The sequence below is a fragment of the Camelus dromedarius genome, chromosome 7, assembly GCF_036321535.1.
Source record: "Camelus dromedarius isolate mCamDro1 chromosome 7, mCamDro1.pat, whole genome shotgun sequence".
In the NCBI taxonomy this organism is placed as follows: Eukaryota; Metazoa; Chordata; class Mammalia; order Artiodactyla; family Camelidae; genus Camelus; species Camelus dromedarius.
In genome coordinates this window covers 5,999,083-6,016,781 of record NC_087442.1, presented here as the reverse complement: position 1 = coordinate 6,016,781, position 17,699 = coordinate 5,999,083, and the positions used below count along the sequence as shown (strand labels likewise).

The following is a 17,699-nucleotide window of genomic DNA, read 5'->3' as shown; positions in this document are numbered from 1 at the left end:
AGGGGCTCAATAAATGTCTGTTGAAGGCATGACCTAGCCCTGGGCCCCTCTCCACTCTCCACTCTCCTTGTCTGGTCTCCACGGTCCCTTACATATCCTCTCCTGTCTCCCTCCAGCCTCCATCCCCCACCTTCTCCAGGTGCAGCTGTGAGAAGGTGGCCCTTGTGGAAGCAGCTCAGTGAGAGGGTGGGCACATGGAGACAGTCTAGTGTGTCAGCATCAGGCTCTGATGAAAAAAAGCTTCTAGAAAAACACTTCACTTTAAAGGAGGTACCTGGAATTTTTTACTTACAGTCCAACCGCTTGGCCTGGGCTCTGTCCTTTGTTCTGTACTAAATTCAGATGAATTCCTATCCCGCTTTGAGGTGGTAGGTGCCCTTAGCACAGCTGTTCATATAGGATTTATTTCCTTTTCATTCATTCAACAAATATCTATTAAATACTATTAAATATTTACTATGAACTAGATTCAGGCTCAAGGCTGAGCATCCCTAAGAAAAGTGTGGCGAGATCCCAGTTCTCAAGGGCTCCTGAACCAGTGCGTGGTAAGCGGCCCAGGCTCATCACTGTGGTCTATAAAGTAAGCATCTGGCATGCATGCCTTGTGATAATCAGTGGTGCTTCCGCCTTGGAAGACTTGATTTCAAACTCAGTCTCTGAGCGTCACCGCTATCCCCTGACCTCGTCAGGTCCTCTTTCCAGAGCCCATACGGCGTTCCATGCCCCTGCTCCCCTTCGTGTCCTCTCCTCCCGCCCACACAGCTTGGATTCCATGGCCCAGGGCATCAACCGCTCTTAAAAATCTCTTCCCTGCTTGGCCCTCTCTCCCTGTATTGAACCTACCTCGTAAAATCACACCCCAAGTATTTGTTTAATCCAGGCCCACATCCAAGCAGCCGGACGTTGCTGGGGAAAATCACACAACTGTGCTGCCATGATTCACCTGTGACTAAAATCTCAAGTCAGCACTGAATGTAGCTGAACAGGCCCAACAGTCTTCTATCTACTTGCTTTCTCACTTTCTGAGATGGTGACTTCACCTCTTCTCAGCTCTTTTCAAATCCTCAACACTCCCTCCCCATCTCCTCTTGTAGTCGGATACCTTAAGTATTGAGAAAATGGATACAAACTGATGAGAACCATCCCCACCTATCTTCCATCAGTTCCAAGCAACCAGTCTCTGCCTGCATTCACATCCTCTGCCTTCCCCTCTGTTAGGAAGAAGTATTTTCATTCTCAGCTCTCAAGGCTGATCAATCACTTGTGAATTAAATTTGCTTCTTGCTTTCTCAAGGACTCCAGTGCAATTATATTTTCTCTCTCCTGCATCAACATTTTCTTCCTCTCTACAGGATTATTGTCACAGGCACACAACATGCCTTGATATCGCCCACCTTTTAAAAAGCCTCTCTTGAGCGCATGACCCCTCTAGTTCCTGCCTAGTTTCTCTGCTCACATTTCCCAGCATAACCACTCAGAAGAATTGTCTGTACTCACCGACTCCACATCCTCACCTCCCACTCCCAGGCTTTCATATTACTTGGTCCATAGAAACAGCCTTTGTCAAGGTCATCAGTGACCTATATTTGGTCAATATTTTGCTGATGCCAGAGGCCAGCTCTCTCTCTTCTCTTTACTTGGCCTCTCGCACTTTTGCAAGGATGACATCCTCCCTGAAACTCATGAAGACCAAGCTTTCTAGACACCGCACCTCGCTGTCTTCCTACCCACAGGATGTGTTTCTCAACCTTTTTATCCAGCTCCCTTTCTCCACCAGCCTTGAAATGTTAGAGCACCCAGGGCGGCATCCTGGCCTCACTTCTCATCTCTGACCCTTGGTCCCATGGCTTCCAATTCCTGTTACACGCTAATGACTCCTGGTCTGACATCCCTAGCCCGGACTGCCCCTTACCCTCCAGACTTAAGAGCTACCTCACCTTGGATACCTAATGGGAATCTCTATCTTAATTTATCCAACAGAACTACTCATTTCACACCCTCACCTAAATCTACTTTTCCTAATACTCTGGCTCAGCAAAGGGGCCACCATCCACCCAGCTGCTCAGGCCAAAAGCCCAGGGCAGCTCCGGACTCTCCTCACCTTTCATGTCCGGTCTGTCAGTAACTCCTACCTGCTCTACCTTCTAAATGCTTCACGTGCCCAACCATTTCTCATCAGCGCCATGGTTCACCAACCATCTCCAGCATCATCTCCTGGCTTGCACTCTTCTCCCCTCTCATCAGTTCTCCCTGCTGCGGCCAGAGTGATGTTCTAACAACGTGGATCCCATCATGTCCCTCTCCTGCTCCGAAGCTCCAGCAGCTTCTCCTCCCACAAACTGAAATAGGAATTTACCAGGAGGGGCTTGACTGCTAACCGGGCATCCTGCAGGGTGAGCAGCTGCCTGAGCAGGAGTGATTTTCATGTTTCTTAATTGTTGACACAGATGTCCTGGGACAAGGGAGAGGGACAGGTAGAGACTGGTCCATAGACAAAGAAGAACCATGACCTTTAGATCTATGAGGAGGGTCTGAAAGCTCTGATGATGACATTGTGGGGGGCAGAGGTTTCATTGCATTTCTGCTCCCCTAGTGTCTTCTCAGGTGTCCTCAAGGCCAAGGCTTTGTTTATGCATATTGGCTCTATTTTGAAATGGACCCAAGATTTTGTTTTTATTCAGACTTAGTGGGGCCAGCAGATCAGGAGATGACTGCCATTGGAAGACAGTTTGCCACTCAGTTTCCAGGAGAAGGGGGCAGGCCACACCATACAGGGCCACATGGGAAAGCACCAGGATCGGGCAGGAGGCAGAAGGAGTGAAGGGAATGCATGAGGCAGAGCCTTGATTGTAGTTTTCATGGGATAGAAAAGGCAAGGCAAGGTAAGCAGGCTTGGAATTGGATTGTTTGAATCATTGTGTCAAGCTCTGGGCTGTAGAGGTGGAGCTTAGTTTGGGTTGTTTGTTTTCTTATGATTGAGTTGTGAGGGCTCTTTATATATTATGGTGCAAGTCCTGTATCAGATATATGGCTTGCAAATACTCTCTCCCATACAGTGACTTGTCTTCATTCTCTTAACAGTGTCTTTCAAACAGCAAAAGTTCTTAATGACTAAGCCCAATTTATAGATTGAGTTCTTGGCGTTATATCTAAGAAATTTTTGCCCAACTAAAAGCCACATCACCTGCCCTCAGTCTCAGAAAGAAACCAGTTTTATTTAACTGTTGAAAATATGACATAGCAATAAAACAGTCTATGAAATTTGCTATGGAAAAGCCAAAAGATTTCTGCTTAATGGTATTGACAGTGTAAACATTGCCAGTTTTTCCTCAACACAACACAGCAGCAACAGCATCCTTGAACATTTTGTGCAACAAATGGGTAGAGGACCCTCCAGCCCCATTCTCTCCCACCTCTCCCATCACCCGAGCAGCTCCTGTGCTTATGGCTCAGTGAGAGCTCTCTCCGTCTGGCTGAAAAGCCATACACTGCTTAGAACCCACATTTCTTGCTTTACTGAGTAATTGAAAATTTTGGCTCTGCTTAGTTATGGCCTTTTCCTTGGTAACCACAGTTAACTAAAGCGTGTGGAGGAGCTGTCCCTTCCCCACCCCCAGTGTCTCGGTGGCTTGGCCTCTCCCACAGACTGTCCTCAGAGTGTTTCCTCTTGGGGTCCTTTCTGCCCTACCTCCCAAGGACCAAGCCCAAGTGGAGGCATATCTCCCCCAGGGCCTGTCCCTCTGAGCCCAGTGGACACACCCTTAGCTACTTTAGTTCCTCAGGCCTGTTTCCTAGTAGAGCTGCTCAGATGAGTCCCCTTCCCAGGGGTGTCTGGAGTGGCAGCTGGGGTCATGGAATGCAAGGGATAATGGCCAGGAGCCTGAGGGCTGGGGGTCCAATATGGAGCAGGGGCCGCCAGCAGCCTCACTGCCTGCTTTCTGCGAGGGTAGCTGCCCAGCGGGCTGGGCTGACCTGGCTTCGCCTGATGAGGGAGAGGTTCTATATAGGTAGGTGTTGGGCCCCAGGACGCCCAGTTAGGGACCAGTTCCAGCTCCAGCAGATGTGCTAGGGGGCTGATGGCCACCCTCTTCCCCTGCGGTGGATGAAACTGAAAATGTCACCCCCTTGGATCAATGGAGGAAGAAGGCATTGACCAACAAGAGAAGTGTGCGATCAATTTCAGTGCCAGGAAAACTTGTCACAAATCAGCCCATGGGGTCTAGGACCCTCCTCAGTATTTCTGGACACAATAGCTACTTCCCTAAAGCCCCATGAGCATCGCAGGCTTTACTGGAGTCTGTTCCTCTGGAGAGAGAGGATGGGGTCCTGGGGAGGATTGACAGGGACTTGAAGCCTTTTTTGGCTTCCCCATTAGTGGCTGGGGATGGCGCACTCCGGTGCTGTCCTGCACCAGCACCCAGCCTTCTGGATTAGAGGACAGCCTCCTCCCTGGCTGCCTCCCTGTTCTCGCTGCCCATGCAGAGCCGCCTGCCCTCTGCTGTGAAGCTTGCAAGCCATTGTCTTCCATGCCCAGGGGACTCACAAGCAAGTTACCATGGTGTTCCACCCCCTCCCCAAATCAGTTTTCTCCTTGAGAAGGAATCTGGAATGGATTCACTCTGTTTCTCTACAATATCTGCAGGTTGAGTGGGTGAAGGGAGTTGAGTGAATGCAGCCAATGGGAAAGGGAGAAGGGGTTCTCTGTGTCTCGGGGGGTGTTGCCCTTGCTAGGTTCTTGTCCCTGCTCCCCTGTCTGTGCAGAGCCCTCTCTGCTCCTCAGCGCCCTAGTGCAGGAGGGGAGGAAGGGACCAGGGCTTTGTTAGGCTGGGAAGGCCAATGATTACCCACTGCAGGGCAGATGGAAACGGAATGACAGAGGTAGGCGGAGCCAGAGAGGAAGAGGAAATGGAAGGAGATGGAAGGATGTCTGGCACATAGACGCTGGTTAGCAGGTGTTTATAGGTGGATGAGTGAGTGGTGAGGCAGTGAGAGCCGGGCTGGCACGGGGCAGGCTGCCTGCTCCCGAGAGCTGGGCTGTAAGAGTCCAGAAACAGCAGACAGGTGCCCAGACCAAGAAGTGCAATTAGCCATTAGAGTAGGCCTGGGGGTATAGCTTGGGGTGGAGCATTTGACTGCAGATCAACAGGTCCCTGGTTCAAATCTGGTTGCCTACTTGCTAAGGCTACTTTTAACTGTGAAAATAAATATAAGCAAGAAATCAAATAAGGAGGCAATTTTCACCTTCAGCCCTGGTGGCACTCCAGTGCTGGGGGACATGTGTTATAGTAAACACCATGTTCTGATGTTATCTGGGCAAACCTGGATCCTCCAAATGTCTCGAATTAGACAACTGTGGGGTTTTAATTAATTGAGATTATGTGGTGCGTGTGAGAGAGAGAGAGAGAGAGAGAGAGAGAGACAGTCCCATTTGTTGCATTAGCAGGAATCTAGTCTTCCAAATTGTCTCCTTTGGAAGGGTTGATAAGCACCCTTTCTGTGTGACATCAGTCTCAGGCCTCACTAAGTTCAGACACACCTGACCCCCTTATTTACCTGTGTTCTTATTCCTCCCTTGGCCGGAAAGCCTCCCCAGACTCCTCCTTGCCCATCGCCTCCAGAAGCCCCTCTTGGCTTCCCAGACACGGTAATTCCTTACTCCCTGCTCCCACAGCTCTCTGCCTGGGCTTCCGCCACTCTTTGGAAATACTTTATTCGTGGGCCAATGACTTTGAGGAAGAGGGACAATGATGATGGGGCCCGGCACCTAACATGTTGCATGAGTGTTTGTTGAGTGGATGAATGAGTGAAAAAATGAGTACCTCCCCTGAGGCCTTAGAATGTGGAGGAGGCTCTCCCTGCCCCGAGTGTGAGGTTCACTAACCACCCGGAACCAACTGCTCTTGTTGTGATAACTATACACTGGCTTAGGTAGAAACACTAGTACAGACTCAAATGACCTTTCCAGATGTAAAGGGTGGTGTCATGACCATGACCTGAGGAGGAGGAGGGCTGGGGAGGGGAGATGGGGGAGTGGACGCTAGTGGAGAAGACTTGCTACCACCCGGGACACGCAGAAAGAGCTGAATAGACACGGAGCGAGCCGGGCACAAGGCCCTGGGTGAAAAGGCGCTGATGAAAGGCTGGGCACAGGTTGGGGTGTAGCTCAGCGGTAGAGCATTTGACTGCGGATCAAGAGGTCCCCAGTTCAAATCTGGGTGCCCCCTCCTTCGCCCACATTTTCAATTAATGAAGCAGGGGCTGAAATTACAGCCCTTTACCTACTTCCTCTGAATACTAAATTAATGTGCTATGTCTTGTTATAAAAATTGAGGGTCCACACTAGAACCTTCTCCAAGGAGCCTCCCTTGACCATCCTACTGACAACAGGTACTGGGGTCACCTTTTTGTGAAGAGGCTGATGACATTATCCCACCCCCACCTACTCCTGGGGACTCGCCCTTCATGGCTTGTGTGGAGACTCCACTTTCTCTTTCTCATTCCCTCACCCTCCCTGTAATCCCCAGAAAGGAGGCTCTCTTTTTGCTCTTGATACTACGATAGTGGAGGGTGTACATACATCTTCCCGATTTCCAGAGGTGACTGTAACGATTTGAAAACCATGTCAGAAGCAAAACCTCTTTCCCCTCTCCGGGAATTCCTTGGGGGTGTTGCCTCTACAACAGGTTTAACCAGCTGCTGATCAAAAATATTTGGAAAAAAAAATTCCACATAGTTCCTCAAAGCAAAACTTGAGTTTGCCAAATGCTGACAACTATTTACATAGAATTTACATTGTATGAGGTATTATAAGTAATCTAGAGATGATTTAAAGTATATGGGAGGATGTTCATGGGTTATATGCAAATGCTATGTCATTTTATATAAGAGACTTGAACATCCATGGATTTTCGTACTGTGGTGAGGGATCCTGGAACCAATCTCCCATGGATACCGAGGGACCACTGTACTGAAACACTGGAACTGTTAACATAAAATTTGGTACTCAGGTAACATATCCTTCATGAGTGAAGGTAAAATAAAGACAATTTCAGACAAACAAAAACTGAAAGAATTCATCAACACTAGGCAGGCACTAAAAGGTATATTCTAATTAGCAGGGAAATGATCTGGATGGAAGGACAGAGATGTAGGAAGGAAGAAAGGGGCAAAGGAATAGTAAATATATGAATAAAGCTGAGTGAACATTGTATAAAACAATAACAATGAGGTTAAACAATACATGGAATAATGTAAGAAACAGAAACTGCATATAAGTTGGGAGGAAAGTAAGTGGAGTTAAAGTGTCCTAAGATGCTTGTAATTACCTAAGAGGGGGGTAACGTTATTGGTTAACCACAGACTTTGAGAAATAACTATGCATATTGACTTTCTAGCATAACCACTAAAATAGAAGATATAGCATTTATATTTTTCAGACTAATAGTGGAAATAATGGAATAATTGAGATTACAAAAATCTCAATCAATCAAACAAAAAAAGGAAGAAGGAGAGAAAAACATAAGTGATACACACCGAGGCACAAAATAAGGTGGTAAATGTGAACACAAATACATCAGCAATTACATTAAAAGTAACAAAATGAAGGTTAAAAGACAAAGATGATCGCATTGAGTTAAAACGACCAGCTGACTATATTCTGTTTACAAAAGGCACATCTAAAACTTGGCATACAGAAAAATTGGAAGTAAAAGAATGGAAAACTATATGACTTGCAGAACATTAACAAAAAGAAAGTGAGTGTATGTTATTATCAGGCAAAACAGACTTGAAGACAGGAGACATTACTGGAGATGAGGAGATCACTAATTAATGATAAAAGGCTGAATTTACCAGGAAGATATAAGAATTCCTGATTTTTATGTTTCTAATAACAGCTACAAAATATGTATGGCAAAAGCTTGACAGAATAGCAAAGAAAACAAATCTAGATTCAGAGCAGGAAATTTTTACATACTTTTCTCATTAACTTACAGAATAAGACAAAAACATCATGAATAATTTAGAGTTTTCCCCCCTCAGATATACTGAGGTGCAGTTGACAAATAAAACTATAATCTATTTAAAACACATTCATCACCTCACACAGTTACCTTTTCTTTTAGGAGGATGTGAGAATGCTTAAGATTTGCTCTCATGGCAACTTTCAAGTGTACAATATGATATCCTTAACCACAGTCACCACACTGTAACAGATTCTCAGAACTTATTTATCTTATAACTGAAAGTTTGTATCCTTTGATCAGTATCTCCCCATTTTCCCCTCCCCCAAACCCCTGGCAACCACCAATCTACTCTGTTTCTATGAGTTGGGCTTTTTTTTTTTTTTTCCTGTCTGGCTGATTTCACTTAGCACAATGTCCTCCAATTCCATTCACGCTGTCACCGATGGCAAGGTTTCCTTTTTTCTCATGGCTGAATAATATTCCATTGTGTGTGTATATATATATATATATATACCCCATATTTTCTTTATCCATTCATCCACTGATGGACACTAAGTCAGCACTTAGAGGAATACGTATAGCTTTGAGCAATATATTAGAAAAGAAGCATAAACACAAACAAAGAATCCATCTCAAGAAGTTAGAAAAAAACTGGATAAAAGAACACTAGGAGAAACAAAGGAAATAAAAGGAAGAGAAGAAATGAATGAAATGGAAAACAAATGAACAACCGAATGGTTAACAAGATGGAAAGTTGACCTTCGAAAAGCAAAATAAGTTTGATTAACTTTTGGTGAAACTGATAAGAAAAATAAGAGAGCAGACAAAAATAACAATATCAGGAATTTTTTAAAAACTGCAGATTCTTTAGACTTTAATAATCATAGAATATTATGAAAAATAATGTACAAAAAATTTAAATCTATTTAACAAACCTGTACAAGGAACTTACCATGTGGCAGGCACTATTCTATATACTTTTAAAATATTAATTTATTTTTCCTCACAACAACTCCACAAACGAGGCACTATTATTTTGCTCATTTCTATCATCATGCCCATTTTATATACAGCAAAACTAAGGCTGAGAGAATTATGCATCTTTGCCAGAGTCACTCAGATAAGATCCAGAATTTGAATCCATCATAATGTTTTAAGAGTCCAAGGACTTTACCACTATGTTAAGTGGAAGTTGAGCAAGAACTTTAAAAACACTACAACTTGCCAAAGCTGGCAGGAGAAGAAATAGAAGAGATGAATAGTCCTGAAAGTTTTAAATTGTTATTTTAAAACAGGTATTTGAAACTTTTTCACAAAAAATTCAGCTAAGATGGTTTCACTGGTGAGTTTTATCACACACTTAATGAAAAATAGCTCAATCTTTACATAAAAATCTTAGGATAGAAAAAATGTATACATTCTACAAATTCTTTTGTGAGGCTAGCACAACCTTGATACCAAAACCCAATGAAGACAGTATTAAAAAAAAAACGTGTAGGCCAATCTCACTCATAATAATAGGTACAAAAAATTAAACAAATTATTATCTAAATAAATTCACAAATATATGAAAGTGATAGAACTTCATGACCAAGCTGGGTTTCTATCTGGAGTGAAAAGTGTGTTTATTTTACAAAAAGCAGTAAGTGTAGCTTACCATGTTAATAGACTAAAGGAGAAAAATTATATGATTATCTCAACAGGTGCAAAAAAAGGGAGGTTTTGAGAAAATTCTATACTGATCGAGGATAAATTTTTCTTGCAAACTAGAAATAGAAGGAAAATTTCTTAATTTGATAAAGACCATTTACAAAAAGTATAGTCCTCAACATATACTTAATGGTGAAATTTGAAAGCAAAATGAGACAAATTATCTACCAGCAACACCTTTATTCAACATGATGCTGGAGGTCCCAGCCAAGAAAAAGAGCTCAAACAAGGATTGGAAAGAAGGAAATACAAATTTCAAATTTCTTAGATGACAAGGTCATCTACGTAGGTATCTAACAGAATCAACAAATAAATTGTTAGAATTAATGAGTGTTTACCAAGACCACTAGCATATGCCCTCCACTCCCTTACTCCCTTTTGCTTGGCAAAACTACAGCTTTTAGAATGGTACACTGAAAGCTCCTGCATGTAAATTTAAAAACTGAATTTAATCAACATCTTTATCCTCTTCCCAAACTGCATAAAGACATCTTAACTCTTATCAGCCCTTTTCTTAAAATGTTAACCTGTATTTTAATTCTATCTTTTAAAAAACTTGATAAATTTGCCATAGTATTGTGTTATATTAGATCTACTTGCATATCTATCAATTTCTTGGTTCAGTATTCCTTCTTGAATCTCAGACCTTCTACACAGGATCATTTCACTTTTCCCTAAAGTATCTATTTTAGAATTTTCTTTAGTGAGCATCTGTTGGCTGTAAACTCTCTGAGCTTGTGTCTGTTCTCAAAGAATGGTTTGGCTGGGAATAGAATTCTGAGCTGGCTGCTATTTCCTCTTACATATTGAATGTGTTACTGCACTATCTTCTAGCTTCCTTTGCTACTGCTGAGAATTATTATTCCTCTGTAGGTGATCTCAGATTTCTCTCTGGCTGCCTCCAAGGAAAAAGTCCTCATCCTCAGCCAGGAGATCAAAGTCCACATTGGACAGCGTGGTAGACCAGGGGAGGGGAGGGGGGAGGGGATCAGAGGAGTGGGACAAGCATGTCATTGGCTCAGAGCTGCCTTGTTTGGGTCAGAAGCATCTCCTCTGACCCTTCACCCGCTGCAGAAGCCACCATCAGTGACTAAAAGACTAGGGGGCACCCAGATTTGAACTGGGGACCTCTTGATCTGCAGTCAAATGCTCTACCCCTGAGCTATACCCCCTGGCATGCCAGTAAGATCCAATTAACACCTTTCACTGTGCTGCCATACCCAGCGCTTCTGCCCCAGCTGCCCCTGTGGGATGAGTTGGCTGAGTTGCCAGACCTGCTTTACTGCAAACTCATCTCCCTGCCTGAGTAGAAGGAACAGGGTCCCACCTCTCACAGCTCCACAAACTCTCTACTGTCAATCCTGGAGGAGGGCATAGCCCCGGGAGTAGTCCCCTGACAGCTGGAAGGATCTATAGTGACATCTCCATTGTGGTTTTTGTGCTTAGCACTCGAGACTCAAAATGCCCAACAGCCCGGCCAAACACACAATGCCTCAAAGATAGAACACACATTAACTGGATATGGTCAGAGCTCTCCACACAATGCCGCACCCCAGGATGCAGGCTGACCTCTCTGCCGTTGCCCCAAATCTCCCTAAGCTCCCAGTCCACCTTTCTGCGCCCCACTCTGTGCTGCGGGGTCTGGGACTCCATCAACCACACTCGTCCTTTGTCAGGTGGCTTCCTGGGTAGTCCTGTCAATAGGGCTCCAGAGGGGAACTGCTGGGAAGAGCAGGAGGAAGCACCTGTCCTTCCTGCCTGCTGGGTTCCTGTCCGTGTTGCCCGGCAGTGACAGTCCATCCTAGGTGGTTGCCGCCTGCAGTCTGGTGCTCACAGGGCCAGCTTTGTCATGTCTCCTCAGGGACACTAACACCACCTTAGGGGTCTGGGGCCCATACACACAGAGCCCCTCCTCCCCAAGCTTGTAGGCTGTAACAAGTTCATCCTCCTCCCTTTGCTCCCACAGCCCGGGCGTGGGAGCCGCGTCTCGCAGGTACTGCCTCCATGATACTTAGTCTTCCTGCTCATGCTTTCTGATTTCTGGTTGTTGTGGGTTAAATTGTGTTCCCCACAAAAGATATGTTGAATCTCAGCTGCCAGTAGCTCAGAATGCGACCTTATTTGGAGGGGGATGTCAAAGATGTAATTTGTTGAGATGAGACCACAATGGAGTTGGGCGGGCCCTTAATCCAACATGACTGGAGTCCTTATAAGAAGAGAGGGACACACACAGGGACGTGGCCATGTGAACACAGAGGCAGAACCTGGAATGAATCATCTACAAGGCAAGGGATGCTGAGTGTTGCCAACAAACGCCAGAAGCTGGGAAGAGGCCAGAAAGGACCGTCCCCTAGAGCCTTCAGAGGGAGCCTGGCCCTGCCCACACCCTGGATTTCAGACTTCTAGCCTGCAGAACTGTGAGACAATAAATGTCTGTTGTCTTAAGTCGTCTATTTTGTGGCACTTGGTTACAGCAGCCCTAGGAAACTGACTCACAGATTAACAATTATCTATATTAAATTCTCTCTGTTAAAATAACCAGCACAATTTTTGCCTTGGACTGGACCCTAGACAACACAGAAGTTGGACCATTGGGGTCTCCGGACACAGACCCTCAAAGAGGATACTAAGTATGGATTTGGTCCTGCTCTTATCTCCAGGACAGTGCTGAGTGCCTGACTGGACTCTGAGTCATGAGGGGTGGCCATCTGGGTGCTGTTTCATAGGTTTCAGCCAGCCTCCTTTTTTTTTATACTCCTCATCCCCAGCCTCCTGCTTTTGAGGGGAGTCTCTGTAATAAACTCAGTATTGTCAATTCAGCTCAGTGAGGGAAAAAAGGACTTGCAAAGGGGGCACCTGGACTTGAACCAGGGACCTCTTGATCTGCAGTCAAATGCTCTACCACTGAGCTATACCCCCACCTGCTACCAGTGGTGTGTAATTAATAAACATCTTTACACTTCCACACACACAGGCTGCCCATTCTGACTCAGTGGAGAGCTGTTAGTCCCATTCATTTGTAATGCTCCCCCTTTATGCCTTAACTATCCTCCTTTTCCAAAAAGGACCGTCATTCTTGATGCCAGCTTGGAAGGTCATTGAAGGTTCCATCGGAGATAACAATGTCTGTGCCGGGCTTGACATCCAGGAAGAAGATGAAGCTCAGAGGTTCACCCGCAGCTTTTCAGTTGAGATCACGTCAAAACAGCCTACAGCGTGGGGCCGAGACGACGTTCTCTCCCACCTCACCTCCAGATTCTCCACCTGCTTAAGGCACTTGAACTTTCAAGTTGTTACTTTAGTCTGCCTCACATATCATTTCCTGCACTGCTCACTTCTTCCTGTCTTTCCTCTAGCCATCCCCTGCCATCCGTGCTGACGTCTAAACTAAACTTTTCTAAACTTCTTGTTTCTTTGGATTTCTCTCCCAAAAGACAAAAAAAATCACTGTCTTTGGTATCATTTCCCAAAGTGGTCCAAAGGCTTGGCTGATTCTAGGGGAGGTGTCAGACTGATGACAGAAGGACTCTGCATTCGTTAGGTATTGTATAACATACTCCCGAACTTAGCAGCTTAAAACAACACATCTTCATTATATCATGCCGTTTCAGAGGTTCCAGGATTTGGAGGTAGCGTAGTTGGGTGGTTCTGGTTCAGGGTCTCTCATGAGGTCGTGAATAAGATGTCAGCTGGGGCGGAAGGAAACCCTCTAAGCTGGCTCACTCACACAGCTGTTGGAAAGGGGACTCAGTTCCTCACAGGCTGTTGGCAGGAGGCCTCAGTTCCCTGCTTGATGTACCCCCATGTCATGGCAGCTGGGTTCCCCCCAGTGCTAATCTCATCCAAAAACACCCTCACAGACCCACCCAGAGTAAGGTTTGACCAAACATCTGGGCACCCTGTGGCCCGGTCAAGTTGATGCACAAAATTAACCATCATATGTACTAAGCACATACTTAGTTTTGTAAGAACGTCTTAAACTGTTTCCCAGAGTGGTTGTACCATTTTACATTCCTACCTGCGATATATGAGTGGGCCAGGTTTCCTGTATCCTCACCAGCACTTGACGTTGTTTTAGTCATGCCGATAGATGTGTAGTGACATTCCACTGTTGTTTTAATGTGCCTTCCCTAATGGTTAGTGATGCTGACATCCCCTCAAGTGCTCATTTGCCATCTGTATATTCTTCACTGAAATGTCTGTTCATATATTTTTGCCCATTTTCTAACTGGGATTTTTTTTGAATTTTGACAACTTTATATAATCTAGATTCAAGTCCCATTTTTAATACTTTTACATTCTGTAAAATATTTATTCTGTAACAATATTTATTATTGTTCTGTGTATCTTTTTTAAAATCCAAGTTGCATAATGTGGAAAGTATAGTTCTGCATCTTAAATTCTTTTGCACATGACAATATTTTTTTTTCCATTTTTTAACTGAAGTATAGTCAGTTTAAAATGTGTCAATTTCTGGTGTACAGCATAATGTTTCAGTCATACATATACATGTATATATTCCTTTCCATGTTCTTTCTCATTATAGGTCACTACTAGGTATTGAATATAGTTCACTGTGCTATACAGTAGGAGCTTGTTTATCTAATTTATATATAGTAGTACTATCTGCCAAATCTCGAACTCCCAATTTATCCCTTCCCACCACTTTTCCCCCCTGGTAACCATAAGTTGTTTTCTATATCTGTGAGCCTGTTTCTGTTATGACATATATTTTTAAGAGCTATCTATATCGCTCTTATATTTGGTACATTGAATTTGTAGGACTCAAGAGGTAATAATAAAAGCAACTTCACTTTTGCCTTTCACTGTCCCTTTAAACTTTCTCAGTGAAATATTCTTCTTGCCCAAGTGACTTTAATGATCATTCTTAGGTAACAGAAAGTCCTGCGGTTGCAGTCTGAATTTGTAATTCAAATGTCCAGTTCCATGTAATACTCAATACTCTGAAACTGACTTCCACTTCTTTCCACCCCTAGAAGGCGGACGTGGTCCCTCCTCTTTCTCCTCCACCTAGCATTCATTCCTAGCACTTAGGGTGGGGAGGAGGAAGGGAGGGAGGAGAAGATGAGAATAAGAAACCTCCTACTTGGTCAGTACTGTAGTAAGATGGATTTGCCTTCTCTGAGCCTTGTAAGTGTTTGCAATTACATTTCAGGCATTTCCATGGGATTCCTCCGAAGCCTCCATTGGGAACATTCGACTGCTCCCATGACCTGGGAAAGCATTTTTCTCCTGGCTTTCTGGAATCTGTGTCACACAGACTCTCTCTGTTGGGGCCCATGACCCATCCTCTTGTGTGGAGTTTGATGTTACTCCACAGTGGTGCTCTCCGGTGTGGCCTGCAGGAAATACTCATGTGCCTTCCGTTCCCACCCGCTCTGGTAGGACAGGCTGATTCCAAAGAGCCGCGGCTCCTTCCCACCTGCGGGGCAGGTGCCTCAGCTCAGCTTCGTGCTGGACACACCTCACTGCAAACCTCAACTCCAGGGCCCCAGCCCTCTAGTGACTCTGTGAAGCCCCTCCGCTACACTTTAGGGGAGGATACCCCCAGCTCTTCTTCTCAAAAAGAACAATCCACCCCCTTCTCTCCAGAAAAGTCCTCCTCATCAATACTCTGATCTCCAACAAACTGACCCTCTTATACCTGACTTTCAAATATCTGCAGGGCACTGTTGCCCTCCTGCCTTTGGTACCTGATACCTATTTTATCTTGGACTCTCAGTTAAGACTTCCTTTGAACTATTTTATTACATTATAGGAATCCAGGAAGTTTTATTTATAGTCTACTATTAATGGACATACTAAAAATGTTTCCTGCTTTTTGCACATTAACAATACTGCTGCAGTGAACATCTTTGTATGTATCTCCTGATGCATTTATGCTAGAATTTCTCAAGGGAATATACCCAGAAATGAAATTTCTGGATTGTATGCACACTTATAATTCTACAATTATAGTTTTATATTATTTTAATATTTGTTTTGACTATTTTTATTGCCAAATTTTTCTCCATAGGTGAGTGTGTCCATCATACTCCCATCTTCAACAAATGAAAATACCATTTTCTCTCTCATCAACTTGTGATCTAGTTAAATCTCAACTTATCCTAACTTTTGAGACAGAGGTAAAAATGGTGCCTCTATATTGTTTTAATTGATCTTCATTTCTTTGATTTCTAGCAAAGTTGAGCATCTTTTCATATGTTTATTTAACATCTTCTGTGAATTGTTTATTCTGTCTTTGTCCATTTTTCTGTTGGGGTAACTTTTTTTCTGATTACTCTCTAGGAATTATCTTTTTAAATAATTAAAAAATTTTAAATTGTGGTTGAAAACATATAATATAAAATTTACCATCTTAGCCATTTTAAGTGGACTGTTCAATAGTGTTAAGTATATTTATGATGTTTTGCAACAGAGCTCCAGAAACTTTTCATCTTGCTTATATTCTGGTCTAAATATATTCTGCATCATATGCGTTGTGAAAATTCAGCATCTCTTGTTTAAGGAATTTTTTGTCATATAAAAATTTAAATCTTGGTGCAATCAAAGTTATCTTTTATAGTTTGTGATTTGGGAGCTGTGTTTAAGAAAGCTTTCCCTGAATTATACATATTTTATAAACAACGTTTGTGGTACGCCTCCTTCCCAAATTCATACGCCAAAACTTAATCCCTAATGTGATGATATATGGAGGTGGGGCCATTGGAAAGTGATTGGGTCGAGTGTGGAGCCCTCCTGAAACGAATTAGTGCCCTTACGAAAGAGACCCCAGAGAGCTCTCTTGTCCCTTCTACCACATGAGAACACAGCCAGAAGACAGAAGATATGTTTGTGTGTGTAGCACAGTTAATATATTTTTTTTTAGTAAAGGGGATAAAATTTTGCCAATATCTAGGGTCAGTATGTTGCATAACTCCAGGGATAATGTAACTGGTGGAGTTGTGTAATACACAACCCGTGTGACTATATTTGGCTGCCTTGGCACTAGCCATCATCTCTCTAATATTCTATCTATAAAGACTTATCATATGAATGCCTGCTGTTTTTCAGAGCTAATAAAATATTCTACTCAGTCGATGAATCGGTATGTTTTCACTGCCATTTGATTACCAGGAAGTGCAGAAATACATTTTGTGTTCAGCAGCAGTAGCTTCTCCTAACCTGGGCTCTTAAGAATAATTATTTACATCCTCTCCCAAACGTTTAAATTCTTGCGCTTTTTTCCCCTTCAGTTTTAAAAATTGTGGTAAAATACACATAGCATGAAATTTATTATTTTAACCACGTTTAAGTGTACAGTTCAATGGTACTAAGTACATTCATAATGTTATACAACTATCACCACCATCCATCTCCAGAGCTTTTTCATCTTGCCAAACTGAACCTCTGCCTGCCTTAATCGGTAACTCCCCATTCCACCCACCCTCCTCAGCCCCTGGTACCTACCATTCTCCTTTCTGTCTCTATGATTTTGACGGCCTCATATAAGTCAGCCCTTGCCTTTTTAAACTTGCTGGATTGGTGGACTTTTATTGTATCTTTTATTGCAAGCTGCTTCAGATCCTATTTTTTTGAAGCAAGCTTGGTATAAACAAATAAAATCAGGATGGTGATAATTAGGCACAAGGGAAACACAGAGGAAGCTTAGGGCAGACTTCCTCTACCCCTCCAGGAAATGAAGACGGCTGAGGAGATAAAAATGTAATGTGTGAGAAATGTCACAGGAGGAACACTTAGGTCTTTACCACTCGTTGGAAATTTAGATTCCATGCATAAGGAAAAGGTGTAACTTCCTCTGGAAAGAAAGCCTCATAATAGAGGGGGCACCTGGAGTTGAACCAGGGACCTCTTGATCTGCAGTCAAATGCTCTACCACTGAGCTATACCCCCACTTGTCTATATGCTCTTTATAAAATACTTTCATAATTGCAGGCTTTCCCAACCTGTGCTCTCACCATCTTGTATCTCCCTGGGGAGCTGCCTGAGCTGCTTCTCTGGGCA

The 17,699-nt window shown here is 43.7% G+C and overlaps 4 non-coding genes across 4 annotated transcripts; 1 reads left to right on the top strand and 3 right to left on the bottom strand.

Moving 5' to 3' along the window:
- Positions 1–6,152: 6,152 nt before the first annotated feature.
- TRNAR-GCG (transfer RNA arginine (anticodon GCG)) lies at positions 6,153–6,224 on the top strand. Its single transcript has one exon. It is a non-coding gene; the product is annotated as a tRNA-Arg (tRNA).
- A 4,550-nt stretch (positions 6,225–10,774) lies between these two features.
- On the bottom strand, positions 10,775–10,846 carry TRNAC-GCA (transfer RNA cysteine (anticodon GCA)). Its single transcript has one exon. It is a non-coding gene; the product is annotated as a tRNA-Cys (tRNA).
- Positions 10,847–12,521: 1,675 nt separating this feature from the next.
- TRNAC-GCA (transfer RNA cysteine (anticodon GCA)) lies at positions 12,522–12,593 on the bottom strand. Its single transcript has one exon. It is a non-coding gene; the product is annotated as a tRNA-Cys (tRNA).
- A 4,923-nt stretch (positions 12,594–17,516) lies between these two features.
- TRNAC-GCA (transfer RNA cysteine (anticodon GCA)) lies at positions 17,517–17,588 on the bottom strand. The gene has a single exon. It is a non-coding gene; the product is annotated as a tRNA-Cys (tRNA).
- Positions 17,589–17,699: the final 111 nt, after the last annotated feature.